The sequence below is a fragment of the Colius striatus genome, chromosome 3, assembly GCF_028858725.1.
Source record: "Colius striatus isolate bColStr4 chromosome 3, bColStr4.1.hap1, whole genome shotgun sequence".
NCBI classification, from domain to species: domain Eukaryota; kingdom Metazoa; phylum Chordata; class Aves; order Coliiformes; family Coliidae; genus Colius; species Colius striatus.
In genome coordinates, this window is record NC_084761.1 from 90,208,193 (window position 1) to 90,236,145 (window position 27,953).

The 27,953-nt window shown below is 41.9% G+C and overlaps 1 protein-coding gene across 3 annotated transcripts in view; it reads right to left on the bottom strand.

Moving 5' to 3' along the window:
- The window catches only part of SH3BP2 (SH3 domain binding protein 2), a 42,887-nt gene extending 23,530 nt beyond the window's left edge, over positions 1-19,357 (bottom strand). Inside the window, exon 1 of one of the 3 annotated variants that reach the window (XM_061993698.1) lies at positions 19,292-19,357. The gene's annotated coding sequence lies outside the window, so the exon portion shown is untranslated. Of the gene's footprint in view, positions 1-2,365; positions 2,407-18,920; positions 18,964-19,291 lie in introns of those variants that run through there. The other 2 variants (XM_061993699.1, XM_061993700.1) reach the window with 2 other exon arrangements.
- Positions 19,358-27,953: the final 8,596 nt, after the last annotated feature.

The following is a 27,953-nucleotide window of genomic DNA, read 5'->3' on the forward strand; positions in this document are numbered from 1 at the left end:
CCAGATGATTTTTAGAAGTCCTTTCCAACCCCAACCATTCTATGACTCTGTCAAACTAGTTTAGTCCCAAGTTTCTAGACCCGTGGAAACAAATCCACTATATCAAGAGATTATATATTTGTCAAGTGTCAACTCCACAGCTGCAGACTGTGAAAGAGCAAGTAGAAATTACTCGCCCTAATCCTTCATCTGCTAGGTAAGGCAGTCTCTGTGAAAATGTGAATAACCAAGCAGCAGAGTTACTTCTTCTGAGTGATTTGCAGTTATAATAAAATACCCAAATCAAAACAAAACCCAAAACCTAGCAACAACAGGAGAAATGAGGCCAGAACTTCTAAACACCCTCTTTCAATGCCAAAAAGAATTTTTACTCTTTGAATTTCAACTTTCATTCCATCGTTCAGTTTATTTAGGAAGAGCTGAAGAAGCCTTAATAATGCTTTTGCTGATTTATTTATATACATTTTTAAAAGGTAGCTGAAGCCTTGATAATATAGATCTAAAACTGAGAAACACTTCAGGTGAAAAAGCTTCTGAGATTCTATGTGTACTCTACTGGTCTTAAGCTAAGAACGCCTATGGACATGTTGTTGGCTTGGAACTTCAAAACAAAGCCAGCCAGCACTGGGTCTGCAATAAACAGTCCATACTTCAGAGAAAGAGTGGATCAATTCCAAAACAAAATTGTAACTTTTCTTAGCTGTTTCACCAAACAGCTTGGCACAGGTCCTAGAAGACCATATAATGAACTTTGATTTTGGGACATGGTTAACGTCATGTGTTGCTCAAACATCTGTAGACCAAAGTACAGCCACAAAGTATTTGCAGTATAGCCACAGCTTGTAAAAAACCAAATTAGACTGTGCAGCAGGAAGAGAAGAACCTTCTGCAAACTCCCAGTGAAAGAACATGATCCTTTCACAGATTCTCCTACATCAGCTAGCTTTGAAAAAGATAACCTAAGACTTCATACTGATGTAAGTAAGGACTGAATTAAAATCAGTACAGCTATGCTACCCTACAGCTTTCTATGCTGGCATGAGTAGCTTTTTTAGTTAAGTTTAAAGGATTCCTACAGCACTGAAAGGCCCCAGGAGCCTTTGAATGCACAGGAGCATTCACCCAGCAAGTTAACTGGGTGTCAAGTCTATGCCAGTCAGGGCATACTGGTAATGCTTAAAATGGAAGGCAAGTTCTCAAACATTTTTTTCCTGCTTATGATGTTTCTTTAAAGTTATATTCCCAAGGCAAGACTTCCATTCTTATTTCTAGTCAAACCAAACAGACAAGCTCTTTGTTCCTTTTAACTATTACCTATATACAAGGTCCCTGTAAAAAAACCAAAAGGCTGTAAATGCAACTAAGGTTATGATTAACTGGTATCTTTCATCAGTGCTTGTAGAACAATTTAAATTAGACCATAGTTAAAAATAAAAGTCACGTAACTGAGCAGCAGTACAAACATGATTGCCAAAGTCCCGTTCCCTACAGTCAGCTGCACTGCTGACAGCTGCAAAGGGAGGTTTCCCAAATACTAATAGACACACAGAAACTCCCACATAGTGGGAGTTTCCCCAAATTATTTATTCCCTTGGCAGAAGTCTTCTATTCTAAGATCACAGAGTCATAGAATCATTTAGGTTGGAAAAGATCTTTAAGGTCAAGTCCAACTGTTAACCTCACACTGCCAAGTCCACCACTGAACCATGTCCCTCAGCACCTCATCTACACAGCTTTTAAATACCTCCTGGGATGATGACTCCACCACTTCCCTGAGCAGGCTGTTCCAGTGCTTGAAGCAATTTTACTGCTAAGCTGGTTTGTGATGAACCGCATACAATTCTACCACTAATGTACTCATAACTGATAATTTAGGAAGCACTGCTGGACTACTAAATCATTTCTGCTTAGATGTCAAAACATCTTTGAGTATTTAAGCTGCCAGACCATTGAACTTCAGTAAAAGCAAAACCTAAATAAAGGCTTTTGGAAATGTACAAGAGGGAGTCAAATATCCATTAACTATAAAGCATATCTGATATGTGCTACACATTTAACTAGCAGACATCTTGCTATATTAAGTCTGCTGTTAAGTGTGTGTGGCGGGGTGTTTTGGTAGCAGGGAAGGGGCTGCAGCGGTGGCCCCTGTAAGAAGTTGCTGGACGCTCCCAGGGCTCTAAGTCAGACCCACCTCTGGCAAAGGCTGGGCCAATCGGGCACTTCTGAGATAACTACCTATGAAGGGAAAACTTGCAGCAGGAAGAAGAAATGGGATGAGAGGAAGTGGAGTGGGAGAGAATCAACCACAAAGGCACTAAAGTAAGTGTGGAAGGAGGGGAGAAGGCACATCTGAGCAGAGACCCACCTGCATTTCCTGGTGAGAGGGCGTGCTGTGCTCTGGAAGGTGGTGCTGGAGCAGCCTGTTCCTGAAGGACTGCAGGCCCTGGATGGGACCCACGCAGGAGCAGGGTAGGAAGAGCAGCAGCCCATGGGAAGGACTCAGGCTGGAGAGGTTCAAGGAGGACTGTCTACTGTGGGAGGGACTCCATGCTGGAGCAGGGAAAGAATGTGAGAATGTGAGGAGTCATTCCCCTGAGGAGGAAGATGCTGCAGAGAAGCTGTGATCAGCCGACCACAATCCCCAGTGCCACCAAGGAAAGGAATAGGGACAGAGATCAGGAACAGAGCTAAGCCCAGGATGAAGGGATGGGTAGACAGAAGGTGCTTTTAATATCAGGTTGCATTTATCATCATTCTGCTCTGGTTTAGCGTGGCAGTGGATTACATTGATTTTGTTTTCTTGCCCAAGTCAAGCAGTAGAGTGTTTCGCCCATGACCATAACTGGTGATTGATCCTTCCCTGTCCTTGTCTTGTCTGGCAAGGCCCTTTGTTACCTTTTCTCTTTCCCATCCCACCATGGAAGGCAGGAATGAGCAAGTGGTTGCATGGTGCTTTGTTGCTGGGCTGGCTGGGCTAAAACCACAACATTAAGAAATATTTTTAATGGGTTTTTTAAAGAATTTTTCTTTAATCAATTTAAAGTACATCAAGAGTCCAAGGTAAAAGAGAAGAAACATGATAAAACCAGCTCAGAAGCCTACACTTAGGTTTGCCTTTTTCTATCACTTCTCATACTAAACTATTTTGGCAAGACATAAAGCATCCATCAGTACATTCTACCCTGTGTTTGTACAAAGTTAACAAAATTTAGGTCCAAGACTACTGTTGTCAGTTAAAGAGAATATTTCATGTGAATGAATAGGCACATCAGCAGAAAAATTACTGAATCAAAGCAACTGTAAAACAGTCCCGCAGTGGGATATTAGAAACAAGAAGAACATGTAAAGCTTACAGAGGAAGCCCTTTGGAATGTCTCTCAGCAAAAAACTGCAATCAGTAAATTTAGAAACTCTACCACTGACCCCAATAACTAAATACACTCAGCAAGCCCTGGTTTAGAGGAAGAACTCAGTCATGTCACCCCTGAGCCCTTCAAGCCTACTGCAGTCCACCAGAAGAGGGACAGGCAAATTACACTTAAGGAAATATACCTCTGCAGGCAGATGGCTGCAGCCAGCACCAAAGAGGAAGCTCAACCTCCATCAGACCCTGGGAAATCAAAACCAGACAAGTATTTCCTATTTTTAATGTGCCTGTAAAAGAGACCGTGCAATACAATTGAAAGGCAAAGTGTAACCGCAAAGATGCGCTCAACACCACGCTGCTGTACGCCACGGCAGATGCTGCTGGATCTTAAATAGTGATGCAGCGAAGCATCTCACAGTGTGTTCTTCTCATACCTGGAAACTCTGAGTAGGAACCAGAATCTCAAAATAAGCTAATAACCATGCAAGTGCAATTTATAGAATTAGAGGGCCTAGGCTGTACTGCTAATGGACTGTCCCCACCTCCAACAGCTTTGAAGCTCCTTATGCTCAAAACCTCATAAGAACAAGAAAGTGTAGCTGAGAAGGATTCTTTACTTAGATTCTAATGCCTGTTCTTTTAAAATTACAATATGAACTTCTCTAAAGGATGTTTTAAGGCAAGAGTATTTTGCTGCTCCTACTTCCAATCACACAAAACACTAAATCAAAGGACTGAAACAGGTAGAAGCATGGACTCCAGTAACCAGGATTTAAGGCCATGATACATACACTTAGGTAAATACTGCCTTTTATTTTTAAGCATGCACTGGAAAGAATTTCTGCAAACCCATGCTTATTTTCTACAAAAAATGAATTTAATTGCAACTACCAAATAATGGATAGTTGTGATTTTAGGTCAATTAAAACAAACATACATTGCAAAGTGGTGCCAGAAAGACAGCAGTAAACAAACAATTGTAATTTGGAAGGCATGAGAATGAATAGTCATTTCATGTCACTTACAATAACCCTAAAAGTGGATCATATTAAATGGGCTTCTTCTACAAGAAGATAATGATATCTTATACTTTTGTTTCCTTCATGGAAATCACACAAAAAAGAAATTTCTCCCTTAATCCTTGTTTAAATGCAGTCCAAAAGGAAAGATTCTCCTGACTCCGACCTACACCTTTGAAGCTACAGAGTTACCTTCAAAAGTGAGTTCATGCAGGTCTATTTTCAAATACAGAAGACTGTCATGCACAATAATGAGAGGAACAACAACATTCTCATTTCACACCACAGAGCACAGTTTGCCTTATCAAATATAACACTGGCATAGTGCCAACAAAGTCTGCAGAAAGGTTTCACAATAGGTACAAAAAATAAACACATCATGCTACAAAAGTAGCAAAGGCCTGACAGGAAGATCAGTCAAAGGCAAGGAGCTAAAACACAACTTCTAGATTCTTACTTTCTTGATGTCATTTAACTCTTCTACTCAAATCAGCTCCTTTTCTGACCTGTCTTGAGAGCCAAGGTGTAAAATATAAAATACAAAAGCCTTTATAAAGGTTAACTCATTCACACTGGGAAACAAAGTTCACAAAACTGAAGATAATGGGAATGGATTTAGTAGTATTGCATGTGGAAATCAACCCCTCCATAGAGGGCTGAGCATTAATATTTCAGGTAAAAAAAACAAGACTAAACAAGTAAACAAAAACCCAAAAGAAAAAAAAGTGCTGTAATGCACCTAGCTTGGTGCACAGCCATTAAGAAACTGAGAATAAAGAAGTCCATCTCAGGTTCCAAGATCTAAGTCACTTTAAAATAACACCAGTAAGCCCCTGAGGTGCAAATCCTTAAGCTGGAAGAATATTCTCTCTTTGCCCAGTTCTTACGCTCTTCTGTAAGCACTCCTCAGCTCTGAGTCCATAGTCCATACAGTTACTCCTATTGCCCCATCAAGAGATCAAATAAAAAGCAATCTGCAGACTGGAACATTTACTTTAGAAGATATTTCCATTTCCTTCCCAACAGCCCTTCTTTTTTAAATGAAGATGCAAGGACTTATTCCAGTCAAAGTCTGAATCTAGCAGAAGCCTGGGATTTTTTACATACATTCTACATAGCCCAGTTAGATTATTTCCTTTCCAAATCCTGGATCCTTTCAATTTGAAGATGCTTCTTGCATCATATTTATCTCTCCTATCATAGAGAATTTGCTTCTTTCCAAATCCCTTCTTAAACATCTAACAGCATTGTCTACTCTTTCCATTCTTGTGGTCATATTAAAGCTGGTCCAAAGAACATTTGGCTGACTCCAGGCCTCATTTGACATTTCACCTCCAAAACTTACTTTTATTTATTACATACATTATAAATATATACATCTAAAGATTAAAAAAATGTATGTACATAGTTATTAAAGAAATGGTGTATGTTTGAACTCCAGCAACTCTTCTAATCTTTACTATAAGGCTTGTTGAAAAGTTCTTACCAAACAGTTCAGTCAGACTCTTTACAGATATGAACTGTTATGACAGAAGAGCACTGTTCTTTATGACCTCCAATATCTTACCGTTTGTGCACTGCTAGAACTAACAGTGATTATGTCCAAGGAGTCTATACAGCATGCTTCCATTCCCAAGTTTGGTACTCCCCATATGGAGCTCATACGGAGCAGAAACTTCCAGCAGAAGCTTTTACAATATTTACATATTACCTTCCTGCTCTATGTATCCTAGATATTTGTAAGGCATTCTAAATGGGTCACTTGTACACAATGAAGAGATGAAGCTGGATTTCATTTGCACAAAGGAAATTCAGGAATTTGGGTCAATGGGATTAGTCCAGTTTCAACCTAAGTAATCAAACCTGACACCTTGTCTAGTAAATACAGTAAGTTTGCCCAGACTCCAGCCAAATGACAGATCACACATATCAGACACATTGATTAAGCTGTTTGTTACTGCCACCACAAAACAAGAGGTCTACAGAAGTTGAATTTTAAGGAAGAAAGTGCTGTTTCTGAACACTTTGGCAATGGTTCACGGTAATTGTGACATTTTATATAGTATTAGAAATCATATAGACTGACTCACTTAATGCCCTCTAAACAACTGCACTTAACTATGTCCAAGTGTAGACATGCATTACCAACACATGTTTACATCTACAGCCATAGAAAGAACTCTGAGCTTTAGGGATGTACTAGAAAGTGTTAGAAGTGTGTGACATGGCCCAAAAAGCCTATTTTTCCTTCAGAAAATACCAGACCATCTTTCATGCATTCTAGTGATACATTGTTAACTAGTAAGCCAGATTTTAATGAAAGATGTTTCCTGGGTAGTAATAGCATCCATTTTCAGTTTCTGCCAGTTAGATCTCAAGCAGATCAAATCTGAACAGATCCAATGCTTCAAACTAAAATTATCCCTTTACATATCTGAAAAAAAAAAGTGCCTACTGAATTCTGTAGAGTTCTGTTTCTAAATTCAGCATCATCATAGGTTAGCACACATTTTGGAAATGCCACAAAAGCACACACATTTTATATGATAAACCAGTGAAGAAATACCACTGACAGGTTAAACAGGATTTTTGCTCCAAAGAATCACCTTGAAAAAAGGAAAATTACAAGAAGCAGTTTGATTTTTCATAGAATCACAGAATGGTAGGGGTTGGAAGGGACCTTTAGAGATCAACTAGTCCAACCCCCCTGCAGAAGCAGGGTCATCTAGATCAGGTTGAATAGGAACATGTCCAGGTGGGTCTTGGAGACCTCCAAGGAAGGAGACTCCACACCCTCCCTGGGCAGCCTGTGCCAGGGCTCCCTCACCTCAACAGTGGAATAGTTTTTTTCTTATATTTAAGTGGAACTTTTTGTGTTCCAGCTTCATCCCATTACCCCTTGTCCTGTTGCTAGCTACTATAGAAAAAAGGGATGTCCCAACCTCCTGACACCCACCATTTAGACACTTGTAAATGTTAACAAGATCTCCCCTCGGTCTTCTCTTTTCTAGACTAAACAGCCCCAGTTCCCGCAGCCTTTCTTCATAAGGAAGATCCTCCAGCCCCCGATCATCTTGGTGGCCCTGTGCTGGACTCTCTCCAGAAGTTCCCTGTCCCAAAGTTTTCTAACCGTACAAACAAGTACATCCATTTTTATTTGCATCTAAGCTAGAGTAAGTATTAAGATATTAGAGAAGTAGTAGTTCCTCTTCCAAAGATCTCGTGTGGATTCTCTCCACAAGAAAAAAAGAATATCAAAAGTATTAACTTCACAGGTTCAATAATCTTCAGTTTAAAAACATAAAGACAAATTATTTACAAGACATAAGAAGACAACATGGGCAGAGTCCTGCATTGGGGAAGGAACAATCCCCTGCACCAGTACAGGCTGGGGCTGAACTGCTGAAGAGCAGCTCTGCAGAGAGAGACCTGGGAGTCCTGGTTGATAATAAGCTAAATATGAGCCAGCAATGTGCCCTCGTGGCCAAGAAGGCCAATGGCAGCCTGGGATGCATCAAGAAGAGTGGCCAACAGGTCAGGGGAAGTTCTTCTCCCTCTCTACTCTGCCCTGGTGAGGCCTCATGTGGAGTCCTGTGTCCAGTTCTGGGCTCCTCAGCTCAAGAGGGACAAGGAAGTGCTGGAGAGAGTCCAGCTCAGGGCCACCGAGATGATCAGGGGACTGGGACATCTTTCATATGAGGAAAGGGTGCCGGAACTGGGGCTGTTTAGTCTGGAGAAGAGGAGACTGAGGGGAGATCTCATTAACATTTACAAATATCTAAAGGGTTGGTGTCAGGAGGTTGGGACATCCCTTTTTTCTATTGTAGCTAGTAACAGGACAAGGGGTAATGCGATGAAGCTGGAACACAAAAAGTTCCACTTAAACATAGGAAAAACTATTTCACTGTGAGGGTGAGGGAGCCCTGGCACAGGCTGCCCAGAGGGGCTGTGGCATCTCCTTCCTTGGAGGTCTTCAAGACCCGCCTGGACGTGTTCCTATGTGACCTGATCTAGATGAACCTGCTTCTGCAGGGGGGTTGGACTAAATAATCTCTAAAGGTCCCTTCCAACCCCTACCCTTCTGTGATTCTACGAGGCATTTATAGCTGTAAGACCAGTCAGGAAAAACTTATCGAGGGTTTGTTTTTTTTTTTAATGAGCAGCAGGAAAATAACAACAAAATGATTGAGCTTCACTTCCATTGCTCCTGTGCCACTTCCTCTCCTGTGTAGTCCACCAGAAAAACCAGCAGCTGGCATGGTGCAATCAAAACCAAAGAGTGCAAGGACTACAATAGTTATAGTTTAACTAATGTGAAAAAAAAAACATGCCTTAAGTCAGAAAGGACAGAGAGACCACTAGAAAGTATTACCAGTAAAGCATACACAATTGGTAGTGAAAGAGTTCCTGCTATGTCCTGCATGCCTCCACCTTAAAGCTCACCATAATTTTTACTATTTTGGCTGTTCTACAGAACACTGTCCTCAACTAGTACAAGCTCTCTATTCTTTTTCTAGGTAAAATTGCTGAAATATGCAACATAAGCCATCAGACCTTAGGACAGTAGGATTAAATAGCAAACAATTATATAGTTTATCATCTTCTTAGCACAGGATCATTAGGCACACATCAGGTTTGTATTTGCTTTTTAGGACTCATGCCCATGTATCAGGACAAGTTCATATTTGTTCTTTCCCTGTGAGCTGCTCAAAACCTAAACACTTAAATATTAGAAACTAAAAAAACAAAGGAAGACTTGCCAACACCACTGCTACAACTGGCAAAGACTGTGTGGGAAATAGAACCTTCTCAGAGCACCCAATTCATGGGTCAAGTGTGTTTCTTCCACATACCTGCTCAATTCAGAGACTAGTACCAGACTTTTCATCATGTCCTTAGTGCTACAAAAATGACAGGCAACGAGTAATATGTGGCAGTCAAATTGTTCAGTGCATTGACTAGAAAGGTAGAAACAGCATAGAAGCAAGTATTAATTAGAAGCACTCATGGACTAGATGATCTTTCAAGATCCCTTCCAACCCTTGAGATTCTGTGATCTAATGAATTTGTTCCTCGCCATCTAAAATGGAACAGAACTCTCCAGGAAGGATAAGAATTGCTTGGCAAATATCTTCCATTTGCCACATTTCATGGCAAAGACATTGTTGCAAATCCCTTCTGCTTGGCTTTCAATAAACTAAGCCCATCAATCCAGTGCCATATTCCTTGGAGCAAGAGCTTCAGCTCTGGAAGAAGACACCTAGCTCCCTGCTGAACAGCCCAGCAGTGACCTTCCTGCTACCAAGTAATTAATTAAGTAGCATGATACTGTTGCAGCCCATTAGATCAGAGGTTAGTGCATCTTTAGTAATTAACAGATTTGTCACTAATCCCTTGCCACCTGCCAACCCAATTTTGCTAGGGAGCCAAATCCCACAATGCAAGCATCACTGGGGCTTATTGGTCGTAGAGGAACAAGAACTGCTGGGGGTAGAGAATCTTTCAGCATTGTGACACCCTTGTCTTCCATTAATATAACCCTCTACCCCCTCAATCCTCTTTCCTCTAGGACCTCTGGCCCATCTGCAGCCAGCTTTCTAAACTGGAGAGCTGCCAGCCATCAGGGAGGAGGCAAAACACAACTGCTCTCCACTGCAGGAGTGACGATGTCATGCAGCGGCCTGGCAGCAGAGGCACAGCAGGCATTGTGCCAATGTGACAGATAGTTTCCAGACTTAATCACTTTGATACCATTTAGTACTGTGTGCAGTTGGAAATATGGTATTCCATCTTATCAGTGTTGTTTCCATCATTACTCAAAAGGTTCTCTGCGCCTCAAAGCAAGAGATTGGATATTCAGCAAATTCACACATTCTTCTGATAGTGCTTCAATCTGCCTCTTCACTCAGATCAGTGGCTTTCTGAACTACCACCATCTTCATAACAGCTGTGATATATGCCCAGGGATAGAAATAAGGGCTTTTTTGGGGGGGGAGGGGGGAAGCATGAGGGAAATGACTCAGAGACTTCGAGTTCAGAGGGGAAAAAAAGAATTTCACTGCAAGTTCTTCCCATAACAGCCTCCCACAAATACAATAAACTCCTCTAAGTGGCTAGAGAATAGTTAGGCTATCTAAGTCTGATCTTCTAATTGAAACATGAAAAGTACATTTTAAATATTCCTCTTTACCTTCCAGATTTCCCTCCCTCCCCCACTGCAGTCACACACTCTCTAGCATAATCCCAGCTGACACATTAATTTACTCCTGAGTAAAAGTACTCATACAAGCTTATTGATGGTAGGATTGGAATCAATTTAGGGCATATTATTACTTGTTTGGTTTCTTCCAAACCCAGGATCACAATTCTCATGCATATAACCCCCTTAGTATTTTTCAAACTAGCTTTCTACCTCCAGCTCTTCAGAGGGAAGAGAATTACTAATCTTACAGGAAGACTCTTGTGACCTGGATGTGTTTTTATCTCCTCAGAAAACCCTTTCTGGTTAGTGTTCTGTTAGGTATATTCGCCTATTTACAGCCCTAACACAAATCTGCAGTTAGAAATCAAAGGGAAGTACTCTGTCCTAGACACTGGACAATGGAGTGTGTGCAGCATCAACTGTCCTGTGCTCCTACAGGTGGAATGCCCACTTGGACAGCAGAAAGCATATTTCTCCTCCACATAACACGTACAAAAGTCTATATACACAAATCCCACTCCACTCAAAACTGCACAGTGCTTTGGAACATACCTACCTGGCATGACAGTAGAGTTTGATTAATTGACTGAAAAATTACAGCGGAAAGCTTGAATGTTTAAACCTATCTGATTAAAGGCAACTAACAGCTGCAGATGCTCAGCAGCTGTGCAAGTCAGGTCACTCTTTTGCCCAAACACAGTTCAAAAGTGCCTCATTTTCATGAGTCAAGTTTACAGATTAGGTCAGTTTTCAATTAGCTAATTATAAGTCCTTCATCTGTCAGTAGGACCTGTTGGCTCATAGCCCAAGTTTCTTTGTGCTAAACTTCTCTCTACATCATTATCAGGACATAAAGTAGGTAAAAAAAAAAAATGCTAATCCTTCCAGGAATACGGGAAAATACAGGAAACAACAAAAAGGAACAAGACTAGCTCTTACACAAGCCTCTGTATCTGAAGTGTATGGTTTTATTAGCATAAGGAAATACCAGAGGCTGACTTCAGTTGTTAGATTTGTGTAAATGGTTTAGGAGCACATATAATGAAAAAACAATGTTCAGTAACAACCTGTGCTGCTTGGTCCTGCAACAAAATCATACCCCAGTGCTTCGAGATGAGAGATGATCTCACTTGAGAAAATAACTGACACTTAGTCTCTTCAGAGTTCCAGCTTGGTCTAGGAGAAACAACCAATTATGTGACATGTTGTAATAGAATTACTGTTAAGCAAAATCAAGGTAATGTTTTACTCTTTTTAGTAGTATTGTCACAAGATTAGAGACTAATTATTTAAGCCTCTGCTGCTTGGTTCCAGGAACTAGTTCAAGGTTAACTACGTTCTGGTTTGAATGCCAACCTCAGCACTTAGATGCATGCAAGCAACTGCTGAAATTAGAGGAAGTAGGTAGGCTTCAAGGTAAAAATTGTAAGGATGTGGCATTGAAGTCCAAACCTTTTACTTTACAGAAGAGTTTTAACAAGTTTTATGAATACACCAATGCAGAGACAGTGTCTTGCTCATCTTGAGAGAGCCAACAAAACACAAGATGAAGGACCATTTCAAAGAGCCTTTAACTTGGAATGAGGTTTACATGCAGACATTAAAAGCAAATTTCAGATCAAATCTAGTCTCTACTTCCATAGGTTCAACAGAGTATAAGCCCAAAAATCACAGTTCATGAAACTTTTAAACTCAACATGAAGTTTCTCCCCACCTCAACAGACTGCAATTTAATAGGAAAATATGCAAATATCTATAAAAATTACAGTTTCAAGAATGATGATTCATGTCTATCACTAAAGTGGCTGAAGTTAAAAATAGAACAGCGAAACAAAGCTTCCTACCAAATCACTTTTTTTTTCTTGGTCTTACAAGCCACGTTTCAGCAGACAAGACTGAGGTATCCACAACACTGCCTGCTTCTGCCTCTCTCCTTCCTCTTTGTTACTCAATAGTTATAACATGAAAAATGAAAGCAATACATGCTTTTACACTTATTAGAATCTGTTTCAGGACCTGAGATGCTGCCCTATAGCACTGCATAAATAAAGACATCTCAATGGCTGATTTCAGCAGTGAAACAGTCCTGGACAGTAGGAAGCTTATTTGTTTGGAAAAGAACCAAACACAAAAGAGGAAGCTGACATGTTGAAGATTTCTCTCCTTCAGGAGTTCTTGGGATATATTTTGTGTGTCTTTTAAATGAAAAACTCAATGCTTATCCAAGATGAAGCTGAAGTCATCTCAAGTTAAGATTATTTAGAATTCAGTCCTGCTTTTGTTAATTAATTATTAAATTGCATGGCACAGGTTCATGGTTCATCTAAATAGGAAGACTGCCAGCTAAACTAGACCTGACTTTATTTACATCTGTTAAAGCAGAGTAACACCAATAGATGCAGTCCAGCTGGCAGTTCCAGGTTGTCTAACCCAAACAATGAAAAAAGTCCATTTATAATGAATAACAGGAGCTCAGGTCACTGAAGCCCAATCTAAATCCACATTCTTGTCCTAACAGAGAGAAAACTCATACATGCAGACTACACTTCCATCCCCCAGTATGGCCAAAATAAATCAATATTATAACTAGGAATCCTAAGTCTCCCTACTTCCTTCTACTCTTCTCTCTCCTCTTGTTTATTTGGCTATGCTTCAGACTCCTGGGAAGTCTTTTGCTTTTAGTCACGTCTCTGTTATGCGTAAATCACCTTTCATGATGAGTCTTGCAGCACACTTCCCATCATCTTTCTGTCGTCAGCACCACAGAAACAAAGATCTCCAAGGCAGTAACAGTTCCAGACATGCACACAAGTACTGCCAGAAGCATACCGTTCAAACTCCAAAACGCAGGCTTTTTCTACAGCAAGTTGGGACTAATTACTTGGATAGTGGAAAGGGGAGCAATGAAGGTGAAGAAACAAAAGAAAGGTGAACATGCTAAAGAAAGGATGATTACGCCCTGACACAGTGAGTCCCAGCTCTCACAACAAAAGGCAGTTGCTTGGGTTTATGAAACAGTTCTTCCCTTTACAGGGTGAAAAGGATGCTTTGTCTATACACAGACTCTTAACAAATTAAAACCCTTGAGAACTGAATGTCAACAGTAAAAGCTTGCTTAAAATATATACAGCTTCCTCTTAGGTATCTCATTCATGACCATTGCGCATTTCTGAGGTGTTCCTGCCAAAAAGAATAGAGTTCTAAAATGTCAGGGTTTTGGTGCTCACAAAACCAGTTAAACATTACTCAGCAGGGCGAGTTGTTTGAAAAAATACGAGGCTGATACTTCAGTCAGTTTCTGTACCCCTATGAGGCCCAAGGGAAATTCTATTTTCAATGTTTTGAGGAAACCATTTGGAATGAAAGATTTTCTATTTTAAGAGCCCTTACAGGTGAGTTGATGATTAAAGGAATAAACCATAGTTTCTCCTAATACTCTCATTTATGCCAAAGCTGAAGGGATAATGAAATAAAAGCCTTGGTCAATATGTTTGGTAACCTTCCTGAATGGGGTTTGTAGTATGTTCTCCATGATCAAGAATAATCAATCAATCAACAATCAAGAATATCAACGAAATGCTTTACAGCAATATATGCAAGTCCTTTGTGCACATGTCAAGAGGAAATGATATTCTACACAAACAAAGCTCAGTGGCAACGTCTACTATACATCAAGCCACAACAATCTGTTTACACGGATCATAATCTGTTTACATGGACCACTCCAAAGCTTTTGCAAAATGGTCTCAAATCTATGTGCAAGTATAAAGTTTTCTAAATGTTCCCTGAGAGAGTAAGAGCCATTTCCATGCTGTAAAAGTCTCTGCAGGCATCTCAATCCATTTGGACCACAGTAATTCCTGACAATAATGCTCACACACTACATTACACAGTATCACTGCTTACATGAATCAGAGTTGGTCTACAACTATAAATAACAGAACCCTGTCCTAACATATCCAAGGAAATGGCCTACAATAACTCAAAAACATGAGGCTTGGTTTTGTCAGTGTTTGCATTTAACTATGGCAAAAGTGTTTACCTTTCAAAAATGTAAGGACATAAACCTAGTTTGAACTGGGAAGTTCCTTCCTTGACAAATTAACTCTAGAAGAGTGGGGTGGGAAGGGAATTAAAGACATTTGCATTCCTGGAAGACAGAACATACCTAATGATTCCAATGTACCTGCTGTTCCATCAGGACAGAAGTGACCCTGATCATGCATGAGCAATGACCTACAGTCAAAGGTGTAAAAAAGATAAAATCCAGAAAGCTTTAATTGCAACCAGTTGAGCAGTAGGGATTTTCAGGCACAAAGAGGATGAAAATTGGAGTTCCTTAGCCTTCATTGAGTGTTACCCATGGCCTTTCTGGAAAGGTAAGGTTGTAAAGAAACACAGGTCCCCTTTCCGCAACTCTAGGCAGTCACAGATACGAAGACCATTCCAGGAACAAAATTCAGCAAGTAGCTATTCCTAACCTTAGCCAACAATTTGCTTATTTCACACCAGCTATCTAGCTCAGCTCTTTATAACCATTTTAGGAGATGGATCCAGAATTGCCAGAACTACTTGAGAGTGCCCCAGCTACAGATCAGGTGTCCCTGAATTAACCTGGTTAAACCAGCTTGTGACTGTGGCAGGAGGATACAACAGGAATCCTTAAAAGCATGCAAGCTATTCTCTTCACTACTCCCAAAAACAAAGTCTGCAGTACCTGAAGATGTTAAATATTGCCAAGGTTTGACTTCTGAATGATTGTAATTCCTTCTCTGCACTGTACATCATCTTTAAATGTCTTTCTGCCAAAGATATTCAGATACGTGTAACCACTGCAATAACAACACCTTGGAAGAGATAAGAACTGGGTCATTACTGGAAATGAGCTGAGCTGGCATGCAAGTAAAATAAATAGATTACTTCAGCTATGCTGGTATGCTGGGATAAGGGGAGAACAACATTTAGGTTTGTTTCCATAGGAAGTAATGTCTTTGCATTCTCTCCTTACTGTTGGTTGTTTAAAATTCATCTCAGGAAAAACAATTTCCAGATTCCTGCATGTGTTAAACGAAATATGGACTCTTCAGCCCCCGTTCTGTCCAAGAAATAAGAAATTCCACATAGGAGTTTATGGAGAAGAGCTAAGATTGAAAAAACCTTCCAACAAGTCTTGGAGGAATATAATTCCATTATATGCTCAAGTCTAGTCATCCATCTTAAGCAAGCAAAATGATGACACACATGCTTGTAATATATAGCATGATAAATAATTCCCTAAAGTTTACAATGATATCCAGTGTAGTTATACTGATCAAAACTTCAGTGTCTTCAATTCTTTCCTCAACACATCATACAAGGCACAACTTGTCTACACATTCTACCATCAGATGAGCAGAAGATGTGTTGCCTAATAAGAGTGTTAGCAAGGTCAGTAAATATTAGAGGAATGGACAGCAATTTATGTACATGTCACAATACTATAAAAAATACACATTGCATTTCATATTTTCAGATGTCCCAGATTACTTTTGAGGTTGCCTTAAGTCCCTCTGATTTCCACACTCCCAGCTCCTTTCTAGACACTGTTCCCCTACAGTACAGGTTCAAAAGCAAATATGAAGCAATGTCATTGGGAAACACCTTCACAGAATAAGTTTACCTTAAAAATAGGTAAGAAGAAAGCTTAGCTATGTAAGAAAGGAGCAGTCATCTCAAAGGTTGTTTGCTCTTGCCTCTCAGAAGTCCCCACCAGAAGACAAATCACATTGCGGAACAATCATTGCATCAACCCATATTTTCAAATCTAAACAAAACTAATTTACTCTGGAAGTCCCCTGGCAACTGTTAAGAGTCCTCACCAGCATTTACAGAGCTCTCCATTGATTCTGCTGAGAGTCTGAGCTTGTATGAACTTTCCTGCAAGGTCTGATAAACATGGGGAAGCCAAGATCCTGATCCTACAGCAATACAAACTAACAGCTTTGCAAAGAACAGGGTTACTTACATCTGGAAGTACTTTTAAGATCAAAGCTTAAGCCAGCAAAAGTTAATTGACACAATACTTGCAGGGCTGCACATTCCAACTTATGAAACTGCTGGATAATCTGTCACAGAATCACAGAACCTTAAGGGTTGGAAGGGACATTGAAAGATCATCCAGTACAACTTCCCTGCCAGAGCAGGGCCATCTGAAGTAGGTCACAGGAACTTGTTCAGGTGGGTTTTGAATGTCTCCAGGGAAGGAGACTCCACAACCCATCTGGGCAGCCCGTTCCAGTGCTCCCTCATCTAAACAAGGAAGAAGTTTTTCCTCACGTTTCTTTGGAACCTCTTATGTTCTAGCTCATACCCATTGCCCCTTGTCCCATCATTGGACATCACTGAGAACAGTCTGTCAAAAGCATGTTACCCATGATCTAATATCTCGTGCCAAACAGACTGGAAGATATACCAACTCTAAGTCAATGTTGTCAAGTTAAAGCACCTCTATTATTGCACTCTTACCATATCACAACGCAGAGGAATAAATGTACAGACCATCTGAGGACTACATGGTGAAGAGCAAACCCTGTAACCACTGGTGTTGGAGTGGTAAAAGCACTTTTCTTACAGGTAAAATGAAAAATATGTATGTGCCTTTTGGTCATCCACATTTGCATTTCAGTGTTGTAAAGAGTAAGTTAACAGATCTTAATACATTTCCCTTGCTACTCATCACCAAAGTAGGTCTCATGCTTGGTTTTCTATTAAATGAGATGATTGCTCCATGTCCACTTAACTAAGAAATCAAAGGAGGAGACAGTTCACTCCCCCTATTTTTGTTTTGGTTTGGTTTTTTTTGTAGGTTGTGTTTTCTAATAATAAAATTAGACTGGAGGTCTGGTCTTAGAAGTACAGGGGATTCATCTACCTACAGGAGCTTACAGACTCATAGTCAGCTGATCAGATTGGCCTAAAACATAGGAATTCTCACTCAGCCCTGCTCGAGGTCCCTGCAGGGATTTATCTTGGTGTATTCATTCTTACTGGTGTGAAAATCTTAAACTTTTTCCAGAACTGGTGTCTCTGAATCTTCTTCCTTTTCAACTTCAAAAAAAGCTCTTTATTTTCTGGACATTTTCACATGGATTTTGTCATGTTTTGTGGAGAAGTTTATGGCGAGCTGGGAGATTTTAAAACAAGAAAATTACAAATAAGAAACAGAATTTAACCCACTACCACTAAGCTGACCCTGTACTAACTCTTCCATAATGTAATATTGGCAAGGGGTATATCTTAATCAGCTCTCTTGCAATAGCAAGGTGGCTCCAAAATACAGTAGCAGGAAGGGAAAGAAGCATGTGCTATGCCTTAAATAAAATCAGCAATCTAATTCTATTTTCATCTGTGCATCACAGATGTATGTGAATGAAACAAACTGCACAGGCTCCAGCTCTACATTTCCTGTAGAAACACAGAAAACCAGGTGTATAATTATTCAGATCTGAATTTCTTTCATAACCCATAAGACACTATGAGCAGAGTAAACATGGAAAGTTGCTTTTCACAGTATGAAACATACTAGTTTAGTGTAACTAATGTCACACAGGAAACTGAAGTCCTGTTTGTGCACCAGCCAGCCAGAGTGCACACACCAGCACGAGAAGCTCTTTGACATCCACTCAGCAACATTACTTCATCTGTAATCATGAAGTTAGACAAGTTACAAGGCCAGTTCAGTCCTACTACTGACCTCTTCTTTGCTATACCCAAGAAAAGAGGCCTTAGCAGACAGAATGGCAGGAAGGGAAACATTTCTCCACCTTCTCAGTTCATTACAGATAGCAGTACCCTTCAGCTGCTATCAGTTTGCACTGGTCACCTGTGGGATAAATGCTAACAAATTAAATAAACACAAGCCAACGTCCTCGCCCTCTACTGATACCAGAAATAAAGCTGACAGTTTGTACAGAGCCCACACCTGTAGGTGAACAGGAGGAACTTCAAACCTAGAGAGAAGTGACAGGGTGGCCCAAGTAAATAGGAGGCTTCCAAGATGGAAGGAGCTTGAAGATGTTAATACTGAAGAAAATGTTGTCAAAAACGCATTTGTACTCTATATGTTGTCCCCCAAAAAGGTCTTGACTCCTCCTTTAACATGTATTATCGCTGGAACTGTACTAGGAAATTACTCCTTACACTCACAACTCGGCCCCAAAGCCTCAGCTCAGCTTAAGTGGGGAAACAGTACAACTTTCCCGAAGGAAAGCACCTATACCGGTGGTTTTGTCCCCGGAAGAACCTTTCCTTCTCACATGGGCAGACTCACACTGCCAAACCGACTCCATCCCACCTTCCACCTACAGGTGACCAGCGCGGCACCGAACTGAAGGCGTCAACACCCGTGACGGGGAGACACGAGGCGTCTTCCCACCATTCCCCTCACAGCAGCGGCAAGCCCCACAAAGCCGCGGCGAGGATCACCGGTGCTCCGACGGACACGCAGCTGCCGAGACACCCCGCACCGCAGCGGTTCGACCCCTCGCCTCAACCCCGCCGGCCTGGGGGCTGTCCCCGAGGCTCCCGCTGACCCGCCCGCGGGCTCCCGCGCTGAGGCAGCGAGACGCGGGCGGCAGCGAGACGCGGGCACCGCGGCCGTGAGGGGCGGAGGGGCGCGCGAGGAGCGGGGCCGGCTCCCGCCGTGCGGGGAAGGAAGGCGCTTACCTCAGCCTCGGCTCAGCTCCGCGGGCGCCGGCCGCCGCGCCGGCCGCTCCTCCCCGCTCCACAGCCCGGCCCCTCGGCGGGCGCCGCGCACAGCCTCCGCCCCCCCTCCTTCACCTGTGGGGACGGACCCGCCTCCCTGAGCCGCTGTGCCGCCGGCGGTGGGAGCCGCGGGCGGGCGGAGCTGCGGGCCCGCCTCGGCCTGCCGGGAGGGCTGGGCCGGGCTGTGCAGCGCTGTGCCTGAGGGGCTGCTGTGCCCTGGCAGCGTTTAGAAGCCGCTGTCACCTCTCGGCTGTCAGGGCTGTGTGTGCTGAAACCCCCCGGCGGCCTCGTGAGCCCTCTTAGTAGCGGCCCCTGACTTGGGTATGTCAAACTCGCTGCCGTTGTTTAGCCTGGAGAAAAGCAGGCTGAGGGGACACATGACCACTCTCTACAGCTACCTGAAAGGATGTAGTGGTGAGGTTGGGAGTCACTCTCATCTCCCCAGTAATGAATGACAGGACAAGAAGAAATGAGCTCAGGTTGCCCCAGGGGAGGTTTAAATTGGAGATCAGAAAGAACTTTTTCACCAAAAAGGTTATTAGACACTGGCACAGGCTGCCCAGGGAGGTGGTGGAGTCCCCATCCCTGGAGACATTTAAAAGATATGTAGATGAGGTGCTGAGGGACGTGGTTTAGTGTGCTTTGGCAGTGTGAGGCTAGTGCTTGGACTTGATCTTAATGGTCTTTTCCAACCAAAATGATTCTATGATGAAATGCAGGGATAGAACTTGCAGCTCCAGAGGACATGACTTGGCAGGATCGGCCTTTTTCTGGCTGACACCAAGGTCTGCCACAAGTCGCAACCTAGAAAACACCAGGGGCAGGCAGAAAGCAGGTTCTAATGTATCTGCAAATGGTGAAGGTCATTTATGAGCGTCCTGTATCCATCGGGAAGTGGGCAGAGGCACCGATTCATATTTGTCCAGACTGCAGCAGTGTGGCCCTGCTGTAGGGATGGGAAATTTGGCACAGCCTGGCTCTTTGTGAAGTAGCTTGGATGCCTCAAGGCCCTGCTTCTGTTGCCAGGAGCACCAGAGGGTTAGCCCGGGTCCAAAACAGCCAAGGGCCCCACTAGCCATGCTGGCTCCAGGCTGGCTGCATGCTGAGACACTGGGTCGCCTCGGTCACTCAGTTCTCAATTTATTCAGCATTTCCCCATCTCTACAGTAGCTAATTGCTCTGAAGCTCCCCAAGAGATCTTAACAGGGTTGGAAAGACGTTTTTAAGTGCTCTAAAAGGTGATTTTTTCAAACATCATGATAAGATGGAGTTCACGTAATTCACTTTATTCTCACTTGTTAAATGTTAATTTAAGATATGCTTTTACTTCATTCGGTATTTTGGGTTCTTTGGGGTTTTTGTTTGTTTCTCCATTTGCCTTTTATTACTTCCTAAGTTTCTTTTTCTAGCTAAAATAAAAACTGTGGTTTTTTGGTTTTTTGTCTTGTAAAAATGGCATACAAAGTAGAATTACTACTGTGAGAGAACTGCTGTCAGAGGCTCAAAGTGGTCAGTCTTAACTCCAGTTACTTATGTAACACAAATGTAACATAAAAAAGAGCACTTAATAAAGCAATATTCCCAAAATGTGGATCTTTGCATAATTCTGTAGTTTTAGTTGACTAAAGAGCAGCAAATTCCTTTGGTGATTAGCCAGCTAACACTTTAATTGAGTTTTAAAGCTTTTAACCTTTCCAATGGCATTAAGAGTAGTTTCTGTGGTTAGAAAATGAGGTGATGCAACATTTCCTGTGAATGACAGGTATTTTTGTCATTCACAGAGATTTGTAGTGTGAAGTAACAAAGAGAATCACTCTTGTGAAGATGACAGAGAGAGTGCTTGTTCTGTGAAATGAAGCCCTGTGTTTTAAGTACAACAGTGACTAGCAAAGGAAATGGTTAGGAAATGAGGTTTAGTGATGATCTTGGACTGATTTAACATAAGTAGAGCACTGTTGGTACCTACTGTTGGGTTTGAAGGAGTCTCTCCATAAAGAATAAGATAATTTCTGAGCAGAAGGGTGTAAGTGGGCCGGCAGGGCCTAAGGAAAATGAAGTCTCTTAACCTTTCCCACAGCATGTATCTCATCTGCAGCCAGCTGCAGCCTTTACCCTGGCCTTTGCTTTCTCTTGCACACAGGCTTACAACCGTGGGCAGGCTGTGTCACACAGTCAAGTCCCGTATGAAGACCGCAAGCGGGAAGGCTGTTTGTGTGTAGCCCTTCCACTGATTTCGGTGTGAGTTTTATGTCAGAACATCCTGACTTTGTTGGGTGGAAATTTTACAGTATTTATTTTCCTGCCTGACTAAAACCCAGAACTTTCAGCCTCCAGAGAAGACAGATTGAGCGCATTGACAGCGTTAAGCTGAAGCAGGCATGAGGAGCCTTTGTTCTGCTGGCTGCATGTGCCTTCTGACTTCATTTTATAGAGTACAGCACACGATTATAAAATGAATGTGTTATTACTGGATAGCGGAGCATGTTAATGTGTGGTCTGCCAAGCATGTTGGACAGTGGATTTGGTCCTTAGCAAGGAAAATGTTCTCCACCCCCAAAACGGAAGACTGAACTGACAAGCCTTTATACAAGCTGTATTACAGGATGACAGCCCCCCTCTCCATCTCTCTTCTGAGCCGAGTTTTCCTTTTGTACAAGCTGAGCTCTCTGTGTGACCTAAATTGCATGCAGTGTTCCAGCTGAGAGGACTCCAACACTTGCTTATTCCTCCTGGAAACACTGTGCTCAGTGCCTTTTACGATCATACTTGTCAGGAAATCATAGTTATTTTATGAGCTTGCTCTTTCTCAGCTGTCTCAAGCCGATGAACTCGTTGCTTGTATGTAAAGCTTTTACCACCGACAGCTCTATTGCATGCTATTGAAATTGCATTATTCTAGTCATTGAAGGCACCCAGTTATTTTGAATTGCTATAATCTTCTGTGGTGAGGAAATATCCCAGCTTCATTGTATCAGGAAATATAACATTGCCTTCATCTAAAAAAATCTGTGCTCTTATCAAAGAGAATGGTCAGACTAGTCTGGCATGGTGTCCTTAGGGGGAAAAAAATACATCCTTAATTGCTTGGGTTTCTTCTTCCAAATTTGCATATAACTAATCAGAATGAAGAGACAATATCTGTGATGCTGCTTCCACCTCCGTTCTTAAATACAGAGTTTGTGTAAGAGTCATTCTGAAAAACAGTCTGTGATTTTTAGCTGGACTAGATTCCCAACCTAATAGACTGATGAAAACATGTATTTGTGATTTCAGCAGCCATCTCCCTCAGAACGGTGAGACAGATGCTGTCCCTCGCTGAACTGTGGCTCTGCTTCCTCTTTCCTCATTCTTTTGTTTCTGTTTGTTGGTTTTTGTTCATGTGCTTGCAAACCTTTGGTCTATTTGTTGTAATTGTCTTTGCATGTCTAAGTTAACTTGAATTTTGGCAAGTCTCGTTTCCTGGCCATGAGACACGGTTTACCTTTGCTGACCAGACTTGCAGAATCTGCTTATATCCCATTTCCTACTTGTGATGGCTCTTTACACACTGAGCTCCAGCTCCTCTGTAAAAGTTTCTTTCCTTGTTTTTTCTGCAGTCATGTGGTAGAGAAGTTGTGGAGCCCAGGGTAAGCTGTCTGCAATGAACCAACATTGTCCCAAATGCAACCCTGGGGTGGGGGTAAGAGTGGGGTGGGAGGGTTGCTTGCCTTTTTGCTTTGTTTATTTGTAATTCTAGCAGTTGCCCTGTAAAACACGTGCTAGACCATGCTCAGTCCCAAGGAACAGAAGCATTTGTGTCAGATTTCAGGTACTTTTATTCTGCTTGAAAAGCATCAGAGAAAACTACAAAACTATAGAATTGGCAGATTAAAAGCTGGAACTGTGATCTTAACAATGGGATTCATGACTGGGTCACCTGTTTAAATGTGCAACACACCCAATGTCTTAAATATGCTCAGGTATTTCTCAATCTCTTGTCCCACCCCAGAACCGTGGCCAGTTTTGATTTTGCTCGCTACTGTTTCTTTTAGTTGCTATCCCAATCTGGGAATGCAGACAAAGCAGGAGTCCTCCTCCAGAGACACCATCATCAGGGGCCCTAATGGAGGCCTGGCAGTGGTGCAGTCCATGTAAATAATGCTTCCTCTGAGAGGTATGAGGATTCTGACTGTTCTCCCCAAAAGGCACACATTAAAATAACAATATGTTTAGGTGCAAAGACTTCTTGACTAATATTTCTGTGTTCCTCAGAAGTGCCAGAGAAGCAGGAAAAACATTGAAAAATTCTAAGGATCAAGAGATCTGAAAAAGAGCAAATATTTTCATTAACAATAATCTCTGCTGTGTTTACAGGACTCCTACCAAGCCTTTGGTAAAAATAAAGCCGCTGTTTGGGCTTTTTATTGGTTTTGTTTAATGCTGACAAATACCGCAATTAATTTACGTTACATAACCTGTTCCAGAGCCCAACTGTATCCCTGCAGAGACAGAACAATCCATTATGGATGGAGGAAGTATGCCAGAAACAGCGAATCTTGGGGCAGGCATTTTGACTATTTCTGTCACGCTTTCCGGCTGAAGCTGCAAGGAAATAAACTCACTAATACTTGTCCAAGGTATTTGGCTGACAGTACATCCCTCCTTGTCTGCAGCCTTGCAGTCTTGCTGATGCACAGGACGAAAGTGACCTGTCTGCAGTCACTACTGTTGCTGGCAACACAGATTATTCACTTCTTTTCTTTTTTCCTTTCTTTCTGCACTGCATTTGCAATCAAATGGCATCGTTCCTCTCTACAGAGAACAACAAGTTTCTGGTTTTCAGTGTTTCTGTTGAAGTAGTTCTAATTTGGGTTTGGCATCTATGTTACTGAGTTCTGTCATGAGACACTCGGGGATGTCCATTTAACTAACATGTTCTGCACCTGAAGAACATGAAAAGTATTGGAAAACCGGGGATTCATAAAAATTCCAAGAATGTGTTCTATCACCTACCTGGTCTTCAGGGGAAATAACCACACTCTGGACAGCTGAGATCTTCAGCCTGCAGGATCATACTTATTAAGTGAGGAGAGGGCCGCCACTGAGACTAGAATACACTTCCCTTCACTTGCCTCCTCTGACTAGCAGAAAACATGAACTTTTCCCACTTGACCTCATCTGTTAACCTGTGTTCAGATAAGACAGCTGAGAAACATCAGTTTGCATCCTATGTTCCAAAGGAACATTTCCTTACAGTCCAAACCACAACAATTGGTTTCACAATAAGCACGATGACAGTAAACACCAAATTCATAGTGACACTGAAGCTTGTCTCCAGATAAAGTGCTCTTTTCTTTTTTCCTTTGGAAACTGAGTAAGTGAAATCTAGCTGTAGCTGCAGAGGCAGAGAATCCCAAAGAACACTCTGCTAAACCTCTGACACAGGATTCATGGTTTGAGCACACCACGCTGTGATCTCCTCCTACTCTTTCCAGTCTCTTACAGCAAACTGTGCGGTAACGGAAATCATCAGAACAATTCCAGTCTGCTGCTACCCAGTAATGCTATTTTCATCTTGTCAAAGTGATATAGCTTACATGGCTGTGAAGTTTCCAGCAGGAAATTACTACTTACATAACTACAGCCTTTTTATAATGGCTCCCATCAAGAAGAGTGAAGGGCAAGACATAAAATCCAGCGCAGGAATACAGCCATTCAGAGCTGTTCAGCTCCCGACATGCTTGTGAAGGCATGAACACCAGAAAGCTTGGCAGCTAGGGGTTTCAATATCATGTAGGAGGATTTTGGTGTAAAATCATTAGAAAAATAGGAAAGCAGGCTCATTTTAGGCACAACGAAAGGAGGGAGTAGCCTAGGGTTTAAGGCAGCCGCAGCATCAAAAGCAGCTGCTCTAGTGTGAAGAAGTGTGAAGCTCTTGCCTACGTCTGCCTGGTGGAGAGGGCTGAAGCTACCGATGTGGGTGGCAAGAACGGTGGGGAAACCAGGGCATTTTCCAGCTTTGCTCCAAAACAACAGGATGCTGAGTTGCTCTAACTCTGCCCTTTGACTGTGCTGATTTCCTTGTCCCCATTTTCAAATCTTTCTTCATATGTGGGCCATGTTTTCCCTGTTCCTCCCACAGTTATCTTTAATCCCTCATTAGACAGCATGAAGACAGCTGAACTCTTTTAACTGATGTTCTGAGCTTCTTTCTGGCAAGAATCCTCACTGTAAAGGTTTTTTTGAACTGAACAGAACTGTAGCAGATTTTTTATTGCCTATTCATCCTGCAAGGATGTAGAATCTTTTACAGCATCCTTTAAAAACTGAGGCATATCCAAATGAAGAAAAAAAACCCCTTAGAAGCACAACAAAACAGGCCAGAACTGTTGTTTAGGAGAAACTTGCAAAAAGTGTAAAAGTTGGCAGTAAATCCTTTTCCAAGAGCAGGAAGGACACCGGAGCATTAGTAGAGCTGATATGTGATTAAGGTTAAAAGGTACCCTCAGAGAAGACAGGAGCATAGAAGAGCATTACAGAAAAGCTGAATTAATGTCTTACTTCCCTAAAAGAGTTTGGGAAGCTTCCATGCAAGAGCCTTTCTTTATGGGAGAGTTATTAGAGAATCTGTGACAAATTGAAGGCTCAGTAGGAAAGGCTATAAATGAGCAAGATAAACAGATAATTACCAGAACAAGACTGTATCTCCTAGGGGTTCTAAGTGAATATAGCTCAAGCTACGGTGTATAAAACCAGCATTCTATCTGGTAATTCTCTCTATCTGGAGAAAGGTAATAAATGTGACTGATTTTTTTTAACCAATCCAATAGCAAGTCAAGGATCTGCAGCAGGGTGAATTAATAGGGAGTGCAATAAAAGAATTAGGAGAGGCAGTAAAAATAATGTGTTAAGGAAGAGTCGACATAGCTCTTGGAAAGAGGACTTAGGCCTTACAAGTAAATCTGTTTGGTTTACTGTTGGATTTACTTTGCATAAGAGTCACTAGGTGTGTGAAAAAGGATACAGCCTACACAGATTCCTAAAACACCTTCACTGCAGTTACTGATCAAAGACTTTTTAAGAAGCTGAGCACCAATGCCAAAAAGAAAAGGCTAAAAGATGGGAAAAAGAAGACAGGAGTTAAACAGAGTTTTCACAGTGATTGAAGGCATTTTCCTTTCTTGGGAACTGGCATGGAAATAAAGCTGTTTGACATATACTTGATGTGATAAAAGTAATGTAATGCAAAGCTCATTGTGAGAAAAGAGGTGATAAAATGTGGCCTTATCAAGTTATTTTGGGTAGTAAAGATAAGTGCTGAGTGTGAGGAAGGACTTAACACTGACCAACAGAACAAGCTGAAACACAGTGCAAATAATCTTGCTAACTTTGCCTATGAACTGATGGGCCTTGAGCTGGGTGTTACCACTGAGGAATGAGTGCTTGGACTGTAATAGTTGCAGAAAGCTGGTAGTTCAGTGCTTAGCAAGAGTAAAACTGCAGACAGACAGCATTAGCAATGATTAGCAAGGGAACCAAGAGGAAATTGAGGAAGTCTTAAGCCCTAGTGTAAATCCATCAAACCCCACAGCCTGGGAACAGTGCAGTGCTTGGTCCCCCGTTGCAAAAAGGATAGAGGCAAATACCACAAAAGGTGGTAGTTATGTGATTAGGCTGTAGATCTCCATGCCTCAGGATGTAGTGGATGCCGAGTCCAGAGGGGCAAACCTAAAGCAGCAAAACCCACCATTGCTTGTTGAAAAATTACACCACTTCTTCCTCCAGAAATTCTAGGTGTTGGAAGAAACCCACTGGGCTGGATGCACCTTTCATATGACCAGTACAAGTGTTCTGACATTATCATCACTGCTATCAAAATATATTATAGAGATTGTTCCCTTGCTTCTGTGAGAAAGCCTCAGCTGACATTTCTGCTGGCACCTGATAAACTCTCCCAGTAGATGGGTTCTTAACACCTGAGCCATCATGTTATATTTGGTCATGGCTCAATCCTTTGCCTGCTACATTCAGCATGAGTTTTGCCGGGACTTTCTGTAAGATCCAGGTGAAGCTGGTACAAATACTACAAACTCTGCAGAGGCAGCACCTCTGATTTTGTTTTTTGTCCTTCTAATATACAGCTTCAAGTCTTGAATCTGTGGATTGAATACAATAACTGAATTATTGGGACACAGCAGTGCTATCAGGATGAGAAAGTTCTGTACCCGGAATTATGTAGAAAATTGCCTTGCCCTGCAGAAAGGTGGTGAAGAGGACAGCTATGTCTCAAAAGGGCACAGATAATGAAAAGGGAGCTGAAAGTTCCTTAGAAACCAAACCTAACAACCAGAATACCCAAAACAGTCTTGTGATTGTGACTGATGCGGACATCTGTCCAACAACTGTGCCAAGAATTCAACTAATAAGGAAAAACCACAGCCAGAAATGAACAAAGGAGTGTTGTCTCCTTGGGGAAGCTGTCTGGTACCATGCAGTCTAGCTCTGAAGAGCACATACTCTGTGACAGACATAATACAGATGACTACAAACCCCGACACCCCACTTTAGATTGAAGAATACTTGCCTGCATATCAAGAGCAGATAACAATAATGCTAAGAAAAAATAGCAGTCTCAAAACATGAA